General features: G+C 47.4%; 1 protein-coding gene across 2 annotated transcripts in view; it reads right to left on the bottom strand.

The window, feature by feature from the left end:
• Nucleotides 1-13,812, bottom strand: part of TRDN (triadin) — a 118,848-nt gene that overhangs the window by 31,290 nt on the left and 73,746 nt on the right. The window lies entirely within an intron of this gene.

Genomic DNA, 13,812 nt, shown 5'->3' with positions numbered 1-13,812 from the left:
AAAGATCTACCTGCCATTAACTATTATGGATTTTACACTGTAAATACCTTGTGAAAGGTAACACTTAATATTAAATATCTACAAGAAGGATTCAATTTTAAATGTAGTAATACAGTCATGTATCAATTGTTTTGTTTATATGTAAAACTATATAAAAATACAAAAAGTTACTGAATTTCATTAAAAATGTTCTTACTTAGCATTTGTGATTATATTTACTAAACATCACATAATTACTGAAACTAAATGCACCTCTTGGATTTATCAAGGCAGACATTTCATGTTACATATGAATTCCATTTGCTTAGGTGTATATTTAAAATTCAAGTTTCTTGGGGAGAGAATGTATTTTTTCTATATTTTTGGAAGGCCCGGCAGAGCACTAAAATTGGAACAATAGGTAATAATGCTTACGTTTTATAACATATAATAGAGATAAGTTTCCAGAATTAGGGTCAGAGCCCATAGCAATGGCTCATCCTATAATATTATACCATAATTGGCAAGCTTTACTAATAAATTTAATTAAATGATTGCCTGGGAATTGTTTTGATAGAGTGAAATGCAATGATAGGAAATTCAAAAAGTGCAGATGTCAACATTTTCAACTCGTCTTTCTTCAAGTAACTTTTAAAAACTGCAATTAATGCGGAATGTTTGGTTATGGTTTTCCAATGTATACATCCCAATCAGGACAGGCTACATTGCATTTTTTACATCTCTTTTCTATTATAATTCAATGTACAGATCCTACAACTATTTAAACACTATCAAATCTTAAAAATCATGGGCAGCTTGTTATTGTACTTGTATTGCCCACAGGAAAATAAGAACAAATTCAGATATACCACATAACATTATCTTTTATGTGCTTTCCGGTATTTACATTAGAATATCTCCTTTCCAAAAATTGGCATCTTCCACTTTTTTGGAGGACTTGTATTTGAAACAGACGTATTTCTGCATGAACTCAAATAACAAACCACAGCCCTGTTCCACAGTCTATATCATAGGTGCTGACTCTGTGTGTGCTCCAGGGCTCAAGCACCCACAAAAATAAATAGAGGTGCTCAGCAACCACCAGACACAGGTGTTCAGCAGGGTCCTGGGGCTGGCCACCAATCAGCAGTTCAGTGGCCAAAGGGAGGCACTTGGTGGACGGTGGAGAGGAACCAGTGGTGGGGGGAGGGGGTTTTGGGAGAGGGCTGAGAGGAGCAAGTGAAGGGTGGGCAAGAAGAGTCTGGGGGAGGGGGCAGAGCAGGGCAAGAAGAGGCAGAGAGAGGGTGGAGCCTCAGGGAAGGGGTGGAGTGGGGTGGAGCCTTGGGCAGAGCCAGGATAGAGCACCCATCAGGAAAAATAAGAGTCAGCGCCTATGGTCTACATCAGGGATCGACAACCTTTGGCACGCGGCCATAAGGGAAATCCTCTGGAGGGCCGAGATGGTTTGTGTACCTGCAGTGTCCGCAGATTTGGCTGATCGCAGCTCCCACTGGCCACAGTTTGCCATTCCAGGCCAATGGGGAATGCGGGAAGCAGTGGCCAGTGCAGTGCTTTCTGCAGCCCCCATTGGCCTAGAACAGCGAACCGCGGCCAGTGGGAAGTGCAATCAGCCGAACCTGCGGACACTGCAGGTAGACAAACAGTCCCGGCCCAGCAGCAGAGTTCCCTGATGAGCTTTGTGCCAAAGATTGCCAATCCCTGGTCTACATCATTTAGAAGTTAACTTATTTAAGAACTGGACTGGAGAATGCTTGTGTAACACCGACAGACCCTGGTCGTCAGCAGGCGGGATTGAACCTGGGACCTCAATGCATGAGCCTCTACTGCATGAGCTAAAAGCCATTTGGCTCTTAGCTAAGGCTGTAGAGCAGACTCATTAATCGTTCTCTCTCTCAGTGCCACTAGATGGGACAGAACACCACACCCAGGAGGCGTGGGTTACACTTGCTTGTCTTAATGTTTCAGCAATTGTCTGCTCTCCTTTCAGCCCACAAAATACTGTGCCATCTCTTCTGTTCAAAATTTCATCGGTGACTTTGGTACTATACTAGTGCCATAGGCCTTATACTTGATTGCATCTCATGTATCAAAAATACAGTAATGGCAAACAAAGAAAATTTATATTATATAAACTTAAAAAAAATTCATCCCCCCAAAAATCAAGGTTCCAGTTGCTAACATTTGGGAAAAAATAACAAGTGATATCATAGTGGACATCTGGTAAATCCATTAAGACTATGTAGAGTGTCTGCATTAGTGTAATATGAGCACACCTCCTGGAATGTGAAACTGATATCGGACACTAGACCAAATTAATCCCTGATGTGAGCAGGTGCAGCTCCTACTAAAGTCAATGGGAGGTGCATCCCCTTACTTAAGGGCTAGGTCTGGCTTTCCTGTTTCCAATTACAAGATCACTCATCACAAAATTAATCCAACAGAGATAGAGGAAAAACATACTGCATTTACTGAACAGTAAGGCCCAATCTACTGCTCTCTGAAGTCAGTGGGAGTCTTCAAAAGACACTGATTCAGGACATAAAAGCCTGTGCATTGCTTAATAGGGGAAATGGGAAAGATAAATTTCTATATTCCATTAACAGATTGATTGACTGCACAGATTTATCCACAGACTGCTGAGAATCAATATCTATCAGTCAACTTCAAGCAGTATTTGCCATATAAAATACAGGTTGTGTCAGGTTTAGAAGAAAAGCAAAATCATGCTATATCACCAGTCTCTATTGCCTTCAAATCAGCACTCATTCTTTCAGCAAAGAGGTAAAAATACCTATTAAAGAGTAGCAGAGGCCTAGATATGCATCATTACCAGTCACCAATGCAGAGTAAGAAGATAAACTAGCCATAAGAACCCAATGAGCCATTTCTGACCCTGCACTTCTCATCTTCATATGTATAGCATTTTTGTTGTTCTATAGGCCTCCAAATTCAGACTACAAAGAAATCACCCAATTTAAAGACTCCTGTTACAACTGAGTTTGGTCTGCTAGTGTTCACAAGTTTTACACATGACTTCTAGTGCATTCTAGCATATGCTTTTGTTGCTCTGTTTTTACAGTTCTTTCGATAATTTAATGTACATGAAAGATGTTAATGGACACCATTAGAGAAATGGAATCTTTGGATCTATCCACAAATTAAGGACAACAGGGACAAAAGGTATTTAAAATTCTCCACATAGTCTCATCACTGTCCCTCAGTCCTCACATGGAGGGACTATTTCTAGTCATGAGAGGACACAAAGGATGAATTACCCCATCATGTTTACAGAAGAAAAAAATTATAAGTTAAAGTAACACTCACCCTAATTTAACTTACATCTTCTTGCTTTTGTGATTGCTCCTCAGCATGTTAGACCAAGTGAGACTTCCTTACGCATACAGGATTGTCTACACTGGAGATTTTTTCATCAAGTTAACAAGAAGTAGGTAACACACTGATAAAGGTTAGTGCGGACAATTCCCCAAAACTTTATTCCAAGATATATTTATGCTTTCCCCTCAGCTAAGTCTAGTATAGATATACGCAGGGAGAGCATTCTGGATCCACACAGAGACTTAGGCATTGCAGTGGTTAGAAAACTGCTGGAATAACACTGGGATCCACAAACCTGACTTAGGTGCCTAGTCTCCCTATAAAATACACAGGCAGAGATAGGCTTCTAAGGTTACGTCTGCACTACAAGCTAGGGATGTGGTTCGCAGCTCATGTAGACATACTCATGCTAGCTCTCATCTAGGCTACATACTAAAAACAGTAGTGTAGCTATGGTATCATGGGCAGCGGTAGCATGTGCTAGCCACCTTCAATACATACCCACAGAGTTCAAGTGAGTTGCACTTGGAGTGGCTAGCCTACGCTGCTGCTTGCTGTGCCCGTGGTACTACTATTTTTAGCTCAAATGAAAGCTATCATGAGGATAGCAAACTGGGAAGCACTCCCTTAGCTCATAGTGTAGATGTAGCCTAAGAATGGAATCCACAAAAGCGGGACACTAGGCAGGGAGCCTCATAAGCCAGATAATGGGAGATGCTGATGAGAGGGATGTATCTTAAACCCCACATCTCTCATGGAGGCACATAGGTGCCTCCCTACATCCTGAACCTATCTCTGCAGGCAATCCACAGCCAGGAACTCCTCTCCTGGAGTCGGACAGTTTAGGCACCTAAGCCATTTCTTGCAGGAATAAGTTAGGCACCTGCCTAACTCCACCTACACCAGCTAGGAGCAGAGGAAATGACACCCTTATAACCTAATGGCTAGGGTATTCAATCTGGACATGGAAGATCCCAGTTTAAGTCCCTTCTCAGGCTGATAAAGAGAAGGAATGTGAAAAGCAACCTCCCACCTTTCAGGTGAGTGCTGTAACCACTAGATAAGTGTTTCTCAGCCTGGGGGAATCACAAACCCCAAGGGCCTTACAAGTGCATGGTCAGCATGACCCCATGCCACAGGGGACCCCATGAAGCTAATTTACATGTTTGAGCCCCCCCCACAGTGGGGACTGGGGCTGTCAGTCCCAGATAGCCTGGCTGTGAGCCCCTCAGTGGCTGGGCTCTGGGCTGTGAGCTCTGAGCAGCAGGGCTTGGGCTCGAGCTGCCAGCCCTGCAGTAGGGTTCAGGATGTCACCCCCCATGAGGTGAGATGAGGCTTGAGCTACAGCTCAACCCCCGCATGGTAGGGATCAGGCTTCAGTCCCACGTGGTCGGGCTCAGGCTTCAGTCCTAGCAGCAGGGTTTTGGCTTCAGGCATCAGGGGCTTAGGGAGGAAGCACCACCTCCACTCCCCAACTCACTTCAGGAGGCCACCCAGCCTGTGGGTCAATACACCTCAGCACCCAGTGTTGGGTCCGTCTGTGAGGATCTTTGCATGTGCCTTCTGTGAGGCCCCAGAGAGTTGAAGGCTGGCCCTGCTTTAGGCAAGCATGTGACTTCACAAAACCATGTGACCTCACTGTTGCTTCGTGTCCAGACAGTGTTGTTGTTCTTCATGGCTACCAAGTAGTACGGTATGCACACTTTTCAAAGAGGCCTTCTTGTGCAATGGATACATTTTTAAAGAGAGCTCAACCAAGTACTGCACAGAATGAAGGAGTGAAGAAGATGAAGTGCAGAAAATCCAATTCCAGCTATTCGATGTACAGCTTTACAGCAATCAAAAATAAACCTTATTGTGTTGTGGGTGGTGAAGTGCTAAGTGCCGAAAGCATGAAACCTTCTAAATTAATTCGGCATTTGGAAAGTAAACATTCATAATTAAAGAACAAGCCTCTCGAGTCCTTTAAGGGAAAACTGAACAGCTTGAAAAGACAGCAAACACTGATTTGGAATACAAGTAATGTCAGTAAGAATGCTCTTAAAGCTTCATATCTCGTGTCACTTCTCGTATTACCCAAAACCATAAGGCACATACAATAGCCTGAGAATCTCATACTCCCTGTGGTATTAGACATGCTTATCAGCATGCTTGGTCATGAAGAGGAAAATAAGCTCAAAGCTATTCCTTTATCAAAGATACTGTTTCGAGGCGTGTTCTTGAAATGGCTGATGACATTCATGAGCAGTTGAAAGAAAAGTTAAAATGGTGTTCAGTTTGGTGAATCAACAGGTGTTTCAGCCTTAGCACACTTCTTAGCTTTCTTTCAATATAATTCAGATGCTACCACTGAGGAAAATGTGCTCTTCTGTAAAGCGCTGCCTAGCCACACAACTGGTGAATGTCTATTTAACCTGTTTGTTGAAGCTACTGAATATATTGTAAAAGTTGTGAATTTGTGAATTTCATAAAAAGTCAGCCTCTATCTGCTCTTCTGTTTGCAGTTTTATGTGTGAAATAGGTGCACTTCATAAAATTCTTCTCTTGCACACTGAAGTGAGAGGGTTTTCATGGGGGAAAATGTTAAACAGACTTTTTAAATTGCGAGCTGAAGTACGTGGGTTCCTACAGGATCACGGGTCTCCTTTTGCTAAATTGTTCAGTGACCCACCATGGCTTCTTCCGTCAACTTACTTAGCAGATGTCTTCAGTCATTTGAATGAGTTGAATATGAGTTTTCAAGGACCACACAAACACATAATTGTGTTGGGAGACAAGGAAATACGCTTCTTTGGAAAGAAATTTGGAACCTGGTCTGCTCGGCTTCAGAGTGAAAACTTCAAGTCATTTCCTCTGAGTTGCGAGTACATGAAACTGATTCCTGATGACAAGAGTGTGGACATAAAACAATTAAGAACATTATGATTGAACATATATTTAAACTTAATAAGCAGCTGCAGGATTACTTCACTCCTGATGATGAAGATCTTGGCAGGAGGTGAATAATTAATCCATTCAACAGAAGAGTAGTTGGGTCTGTCGAACTCACATGGAGACTGCAAGATAACTGAGCTTTCAACTGATAAAATGCTTCAGTGTTCATTTCCTTCAAAAGGCATGTGCATGTTTTGGATAGCACAGAAGCATGAGTTTCCCAAACTTGTAACTGAAGCTTTGGAAGTTTTAATCCTGTTCACAACATAATATTTATGTGAATTGGGATTCCCATTGATGGTTGTGATAAAGACAAAGCAGCTAAATAAATAACACTGGTCTACAATTTTTGAGAAGTCATCTGCTTCAGAGATAAAATGTGATATTTATTATGTATTTTGATGTGCTGAATTCAAATATGACAATTAAAACAACTGATTGGCTACTGTTTCTAAGATATTTAAGTTTTTACATTTTATGTCTATGTATATTGTGTAGATAGTAGAGTTTTAATCATAAATTGTAAACCTAGGTCTTTTCATGTGTTTATGGTTGCTTTACAGGATAATATTTCACCTCTCCTGTTTATGTAACACTTTAAAAATCAGCAAAAGGGTTCTATAAATAAAATTTATTATGAAACAAAAGGCAAAAAACTATTATGTACATAGTTTAGTCCTATTCAGTGTCTACTCGGCGCTTCTTGGCTTGTCTCTTGTATTAAATGGAGCATCTCTTGTCACTGTCCAGCAATAGTCTGCAAGCATTGATGGGCTCCATTTGCCCTGAGAGAGCCTGCCAGGAGATTCCACTGCTGTAGTCTGGAGCCCAACAGCTCTGCCTTATTCTTGGGTAGTTCCAAATCCCTGACAAGGTCATTCAGTTCACCTTGTGTTATGAGGTGTGGTTCAGAAGAGGAGGATGGGAGAAAAGGTGGGTCCTGTGACATTGATGGTTCAGGACCAGAAGTTTCATCTTCTTCCTCTTCCTCATCTGAGAATGATTCTGGTGCATCAGGAACCGGCAGTCCTTCTCCGTGGGGTACTGGGCAGATAGCTGATGGAATGTTTAGATAATGCACAGTCCACTTTTTCTTCTTTGACACACCTTTCCCAACTGGAGGCACCATGCAGAAGTAACAATTGCTGGTATGATCTGTTGGCTTTCTCCAAATCATTGGCACTGCAAAAAGCATAGATTTCCTTTTCTTCTTCAACCACTGGCCAAGATTTGTTGCACAAGTGTTGCAGCATGTGTGTGGGGCCCACCTCTTGTCCTGATCTCCAATTTTGCAGCCAAAATAAAGGTGATAGGTTTCTTAACCAGAGTGGTTAGACTGCGCTTTTGTGATGCAAAAGTCACTTCACCACAAACATAGCAGAAGTTATCTGCACTGTTCACACAAGTACGAGGCATCTCTGCTCACTTTGGCTAAACAGAAATGTGTCCCTTTGCAAAATCAACACTGACAAATAAGAGAGCACGACACTGTATGATTTCTAGAGCTGATATAGGGCAATTTGTTCAGCAGAGTGATGTAAGCTTTGTTATGATTGCATCATCCATGACTTCTAGGAATAACATGATGCAATTCATATCATGTATGATGCAATACCAGCTTCAGATTGCATAATTCATTGTTTTGCCTAAAAAGCAAGTACTGTCCAAACTCAGTCATAGATTTATTCATAGATCCAGTCAAAGATGTATTTTAGTCATTTCTGGTTTAAATTGAGATCCCTTTCCTTTATAACACTTATCCTCCGCCATTCCCAAGTCAAGGGTCATATATACTGACCCAATAGCATATCTTGAAAACTAGAGCCAATCAACAATTTTAAGCATCATTTTTGTTCTCAGTGACCCAGAATTAGTAAAGTTGGACTACATTTATTTCAGAAGCATTTTGGCTGTAGAGCAGTGTAATCCATGAAGAATGACCTGCTGCTGAGAGGGTCTTCAATTCAACCCACCGTAAAACATTAGCTGGTACAAAACAAGCACAAGTGTTTCATTGAAGTACTTTGTAAGTCTTGTAATTTGTAAAAAATGAACTTATATTTTCTTTCTATGTAAAAATAAACTTTGATCCAGCACACAAATTTGTTTTCTTACCTTAAATTATTTGCATATGTTTTAAATATTAGTTTATTAACACTAGTGTCCCAGTATTATTCATAATTTACTTAATGATATTTAAGGTATGGGGTCACAATTTTTTCAATGTTAGTATGCGGGGGGCATCCCAATTTTTTTTTTTTTTAATTCCAAAGGGGATCGCCAGCACAAAAAAGTTGAGAAACACTGCACTACGCTATGGAATAGTCTGATGTGGAACTCTGTCTCTCTTCTTGAAGCTTCTCCACTTGCATTAAATATTAATTGGGCCACAGAAAGTTTAAGAACACTTTGTAGCCCAGTGGTTAAGGTACGCACCTGAGAGACAGTAGACCCTATCCAAATCCTTTCTTCTCATCACGAAAAAGGAGGAATTGAACCAGATCTCCACATCCCAGGTGAGTACCCTAACCCAGTATTTCCCAAGCAGCAGGCCCGGACCTACCAGTAGGTCACAGGAAAGTTCTAGAAGGGTTGCTGAATTAACGCATAAGAGTTCAAACATATACGCCTCCCAGCCCAGTGCAAGGGGGAGGCCCGAGGGCAAGGGGAGGCAGTTGGAGAGCAAACCCACCCTGCAGTGGTAATAGGTTTGTCAACCTTCCCAGTTTCACGGGGAGTCTCCTAGAATCAGGCTCTGTCTCCCAGAAGCTACTGAAGCCAAACTGGGAGATTTTAGGCACCAAAATTCCAGTGGTGCAGCGGGGCTAAGGAAGGCTCCCTGCCTGTTCTGGATCCATGCCACTCCTGGAAGTGGCTGGCACATCCCTGCAGCCCCTAGCAGAGGCCAGGAGGCTCCACACACTACCCCTACCCCCGAGTACCAACTCTACAGCTCCCATTGGCTGAGAACTGCGTATTATGCCGGCTGTGAGGGAGGTGCCTGCAGGCAAGGGCAGTGCTGGCACATGCCGGTTGCTTCCAGGAGCGACACAGGGCCAGTGGCGGCTGCTGAACTACGGGTCTGGGCCCAGCTCCACACATTAAGTATTATGACCTGGTGCACAGGGCCGCAGTATCACTCAGGTTTAGCCCAGCCAATCCCTCTATCGTGAGGAAGAGGTGGGCAAGCCAAATCTGAGTGCCACTGTAACCCTGTATGCCAGGTCTCAATGCCTGGAATGGGGAGCCAGGCCCAGTCATGCAGGACAGGCAGCACCACTGTGGGGTGCATGCTAGTCAGGCACGCTCTCCAACTCCTCCCTCTAACCCCTCCACTCAGGGTCTCCCCTCTACACCAGGATAGGATTAGGGTTGTAAAGGATGGTGGTTCACAAAAAGAGATGAAATGCACTTAGTGGGTCACCTTAGTAAAAGGTTTATGAACCACTGCCCTAACCACTAGGCTAGAAGTTAAGAGAGGTTCCCACCTCTCTCTGGTCATTTTGTGTGGAGTTAGGCAACCTCTGAGCATGACTGCCCAACAGGGCCCTGAAGGGAAGATAGGTGGAGGAATGCCTATCTCCCCCCAGTTTGTGGTTGCTCTGGGGTTTAGGCTTGAGATTGGAATTTGGATCCCTAGAGTGAGGCACCAGTGCGCACGCCCAGAGGCAGGAAGTTATATGCCCAGGGAAGATTTGCAGCACAAAGTTAGGTGCCAATGACCACATCGCACCTTTAAGTGGGGGGCAGACGGATTTGTCTGGCTGGCCGAATGAAGGGAACAGTGCTTTATGGCTGGATGTGGGAGAGTGGTGAAACTGATTCAAAAGGGGACAAGAGGCCAGCGTAGCAATACTGACTCATCTCCTGGAAACCAGATGGGCAGAAGGGTTTAAAAGGGCAGCCCAGTGCAGAGAAGACCCTTTTTACACAGAGCAGGCGGAGGTAGCACCCACCCTTCCTCCCCTTTAGATGGTAAAATATCAGGTTTAATCAAGACCTACTGCGGTCATTGCGCTAGCCGTCCCTTTTTTTAGGGGGGCTGGGAAGGAATTTTCCCTTACCACCAGATTGACCTTCCCCATAGTGGGTTAGGGAGGGGTTTGTTGACATGTGGCATGAAGGGTGATAGACTGCATGTCGCAATTCATGATGTAAGTGTAGGGCAGATGTCCAGTGCAAGTACTCCATAGCGAAGATAAATGGCTTGGTTAAGGACTTAAAAAAGAGCTGTTGGTTAAAGGAATGGAACTGAGAGGCAGTGGGGTTCTCCCCTTCCTTAAAGCCCACCTTAACCCTCCTACAAGGGGGGTGGATGGTAAGGTCCCAACAATGGGTTGGCTGGGGACCTGGATGGAAAAAGTGAGCGGTGGTGGAAGTGGTTACTGAATGAACTTGGGTAACCTGCACTGTACACTTATCTGCCAGGTAGTTCCATCTGATGATAAAGTCACAACCTGATTAAAACCACATCAAAAGTGAGTTTAGACACCTACAGGGTTAGGCGACAGCTGACTGAGGCGGTTGTGGATTACATTGGTGCTGTAAGCCGGTCGTCAGGGCTTGTCCCTCTCAGGCGCGGCGGGGAGCCAGGGTGCCTCCTAGCACGCCTTAGTCCGGGTAGGCTTAGCCCTTCCGCAGGTGTTGAGGGGGGTACAGGGTCTGCAAACAAGGTAGAGCCCCAGCCCTCTAGCCGGGGTCGGGGCTCTCAAAGTAAATAAGCCCCAGCCCTTGGGCAGGGCGGGGCAGTAGCAGTTCAAGCTCAGGCCTCTAGCAGGGGCTGAGCAAACACAGTATCAGCCCAGGCCCTTGGCAGGGCAGGGCAGTGAAAGTTCTAGTTAGCTCTGGCCCTCTGGATCAGGACAGAGCAGTGGCAAAGTCAAAGGGGCCCAGCCCTTGGTGCGGGCGGGGCACCAAACACAAGTCTAGTTAGCTCTGGCCCTCTGGATCAGGGCAGAGCAGTGGCAATAGGCGGGAAGAGGGGGAGTCTGCCACCCGTAACTGGGTGGCAGGGGGAACGCAGGCCCTCCCACTCCACTGCATTCCAGTCCGGGGCCCTAGCAGCGGTCAAGACCCGCTGTGGTCAGTGGGGATCCTGGCCGCAACACACTGACATGGGTTCGGGCTCTTCAGGAGCCAAACCAGGGTCGGCTACCCCCGGGCCACTTCCAGCCTCCCCCTCTCTGGGTACCTGGTCCTTGCTAGCGTCGTCTGTGGGGTCCCAGACCATGGGCTCCTCTGGGTACCGGTCGTGGGGAAGCTCAGGCCACTCCTTGGGGTATCGGGCACACGGCAGGTCAGGCTGACGTTCCTCCGGGTACCGGGTCTGAGGCAAGTCCAGCCAGCGTTCCTCTGGATAGTGGGCGCGGGGCAGGTCAGGCCAGCGCTCCTCTGGGTAGTGGGCGCGGGGCAGGCTGGGCCCGGCAGGAGCCCGGGCACCAGCGTCTGTCCTCTCTGGCAGCCTGCCCCCAACTGAGCGCTGGGGCCGGGCTTTTATACTTCCTGTCCCGCCCCTTGACTTCCAGGGGGCGGGAACAGGCAGTGCTGACTCCACCCACTGAGGCACCTGCTCTGGCTCGTCCCTCTCAGGTGCGGCAGGGAGCCAGGGCGCCTCCTTACGCACACACACCCCCCCAAGGCTGGCTTCCGGGCAACGGGGCCAGGCTCGTCCATGCCCCCCAGGCGGGAAAGGAAGTCCGCGTTGGCGCGGTCCTTCCCCGCCCTGTGGCGGACGGTGAAGGCGTAGGGATGCATGGCCAAGTACCACCGTTGAAGCCGCATGTTGTGGTCTTTCGTGCGGCATAGCCATTGGAGGGAGGAGTGGTCAGTGACCAAAGTGAATGGGGCCCCAAGGAGGTAGTAACGCAGGGCATCGCAGGCCCACTTCGCCGCGAGGGCCTCCTTTTCGACGACTGCGTAGTTTTGTTCTCTGGGGAACAGCTTCCGGCTGATGTAGAGAACCGGATGCTCCTCCCCATCCACCTCCTGTTAGAGGACAGCCTCGAGCCCGACTTCCGACGCATCTGTCTGTAGGACAAATGGTCGCTGGAAGTCCGGGCTAAACAAGACTGGCTTGCTGCAGAGGCTTGCCTTAAGCGACTGGAAAGCCTCGTCACACTCGGAGGTCCAGCGTACGTGTCGCGAGCTGTCCTTGGTGAGGAGCCCGGTCAAGGGGGCGGCCATCACTGCAAACTGGGGAATGAACCGCCGATAACATCCCGCCAGCCCCAAGAACTGGCGGACTTGGCGCTTCGTGGTTGGCGGTGGACAGGCGGCAATGGCCTGAACCTTGTCCACCAGAGGCTTCACTTGTCCATTGCCAACAGTATACCTCAAGTAGGTGGTCTCACGCCAGCTGATGCGGCACTTCTTAGGGTTGGCCATTAACCCAGACTCCCGCAAGGACCTTAGGACGGCGGCGACCTTGTCCAGGTGGGTTTCCCACTGCCAACTGTAGATGACCACGTCATCTAGATAGGCTGCGGAGTAGTCGTGATGTGGTTGGAGGAGGCGGTCCATCAAGCGCTGGAACGTTGCGGGTGCCCCATGAAGGCCGAAGGGCATCCGCGTGAAGTGGTACAGGCCGGTTGGAGTGGCAAACGCGGTTTTCTCCCGGGAGGCCGGATCCAGGGGAATCTGCCAATACCCCTTGCTTAAGTCCAGGGTCGTGATATAGCGGGCCTCTCCCAACCGGGCCAGCAGCTCGTCTATTCGGGGCATGGGGTAGGCGTCAAATTTGGAGACGGCGTTAACGCGCCTAAAGTCGATACAAAAGCGCTGGGAGCCATCGGGTTTAGGCACCAGGACGATGGGACTACGCCACTCACTTTGTGACGGCTCAATTACTCCTAGGTCTAGCATCGCCCGTACCTCGTCTTCAACGATTCGCCTTCGGTGATACGGCAGGGGTCTGGTCGTGGCCCGGATCACCACCCCCGGCTCCGTCTGAATCCGATGATAGGCCATAGAGGTGTACCCCGGCTGGGCCGTAAAAGTACGAGGGAACGCCTGAAGGAGGCAGCAGGTTTGTTCAAGATGCTCTTCCGTCAGTGTTTCCCCAAGCTGGGGTCCCTCGGGGTCTTCCTGGGTGTGTACCTGGGGCCCTAGTTCGGGTTCTGGTGGACAGGGATTGATCAGCAACCCTTCTCATTCCCGCCAGGGCTTAAGGAGGTTGACGTGATACCGTTGGAGCTCTTTCTGTCGGTCGGGCTGACGAATTTCATAGGTGACGGGGCCCACCTTTCGCACCACCTCGTACAGGCCCTGCCATCGAGCCAGGATCTTGGACTCGCTGGAGGGGAGGAGGAGTAAGACCCGGTCTCCAGGTTGGAAGTCCCGGGTGCGCGCATCCCGGTTGTACGTCTTGCCCTGCATCTCTTGGGCGGCTTTTAAGTTTGCTTGTGCCAGGGTCCCAGCCTGTTTGAGACGCTCCTGGAGCTGGATCACATATTGCAGGAGACCCTGGGTGGGTGAGGGGGTTTGCTCCCAGGTCTCCCTCATCAGGTCCAACAGGCCCCGCGGTTGGCGGCCATACAATAGTTC

The sequence above is a fragment of the Gopherus flavomarginatus genome, chromosome 4, assembly GCF_025201925.1.
Source record: "Gopherus flavomarginatus isolate rGopFla2 chromosome 4, rGopFla2.mat.asm, whole genome shotgun sequence".
Lineage (NCBI taxonomy): Eukaryota > Metazoa > Chordata > Testudines > Testudinidae > Gopherus > Gopherus flavomarginatus.
This window is presented reverse-complemented; position numbering and strand designations above follow the sequence as displayed.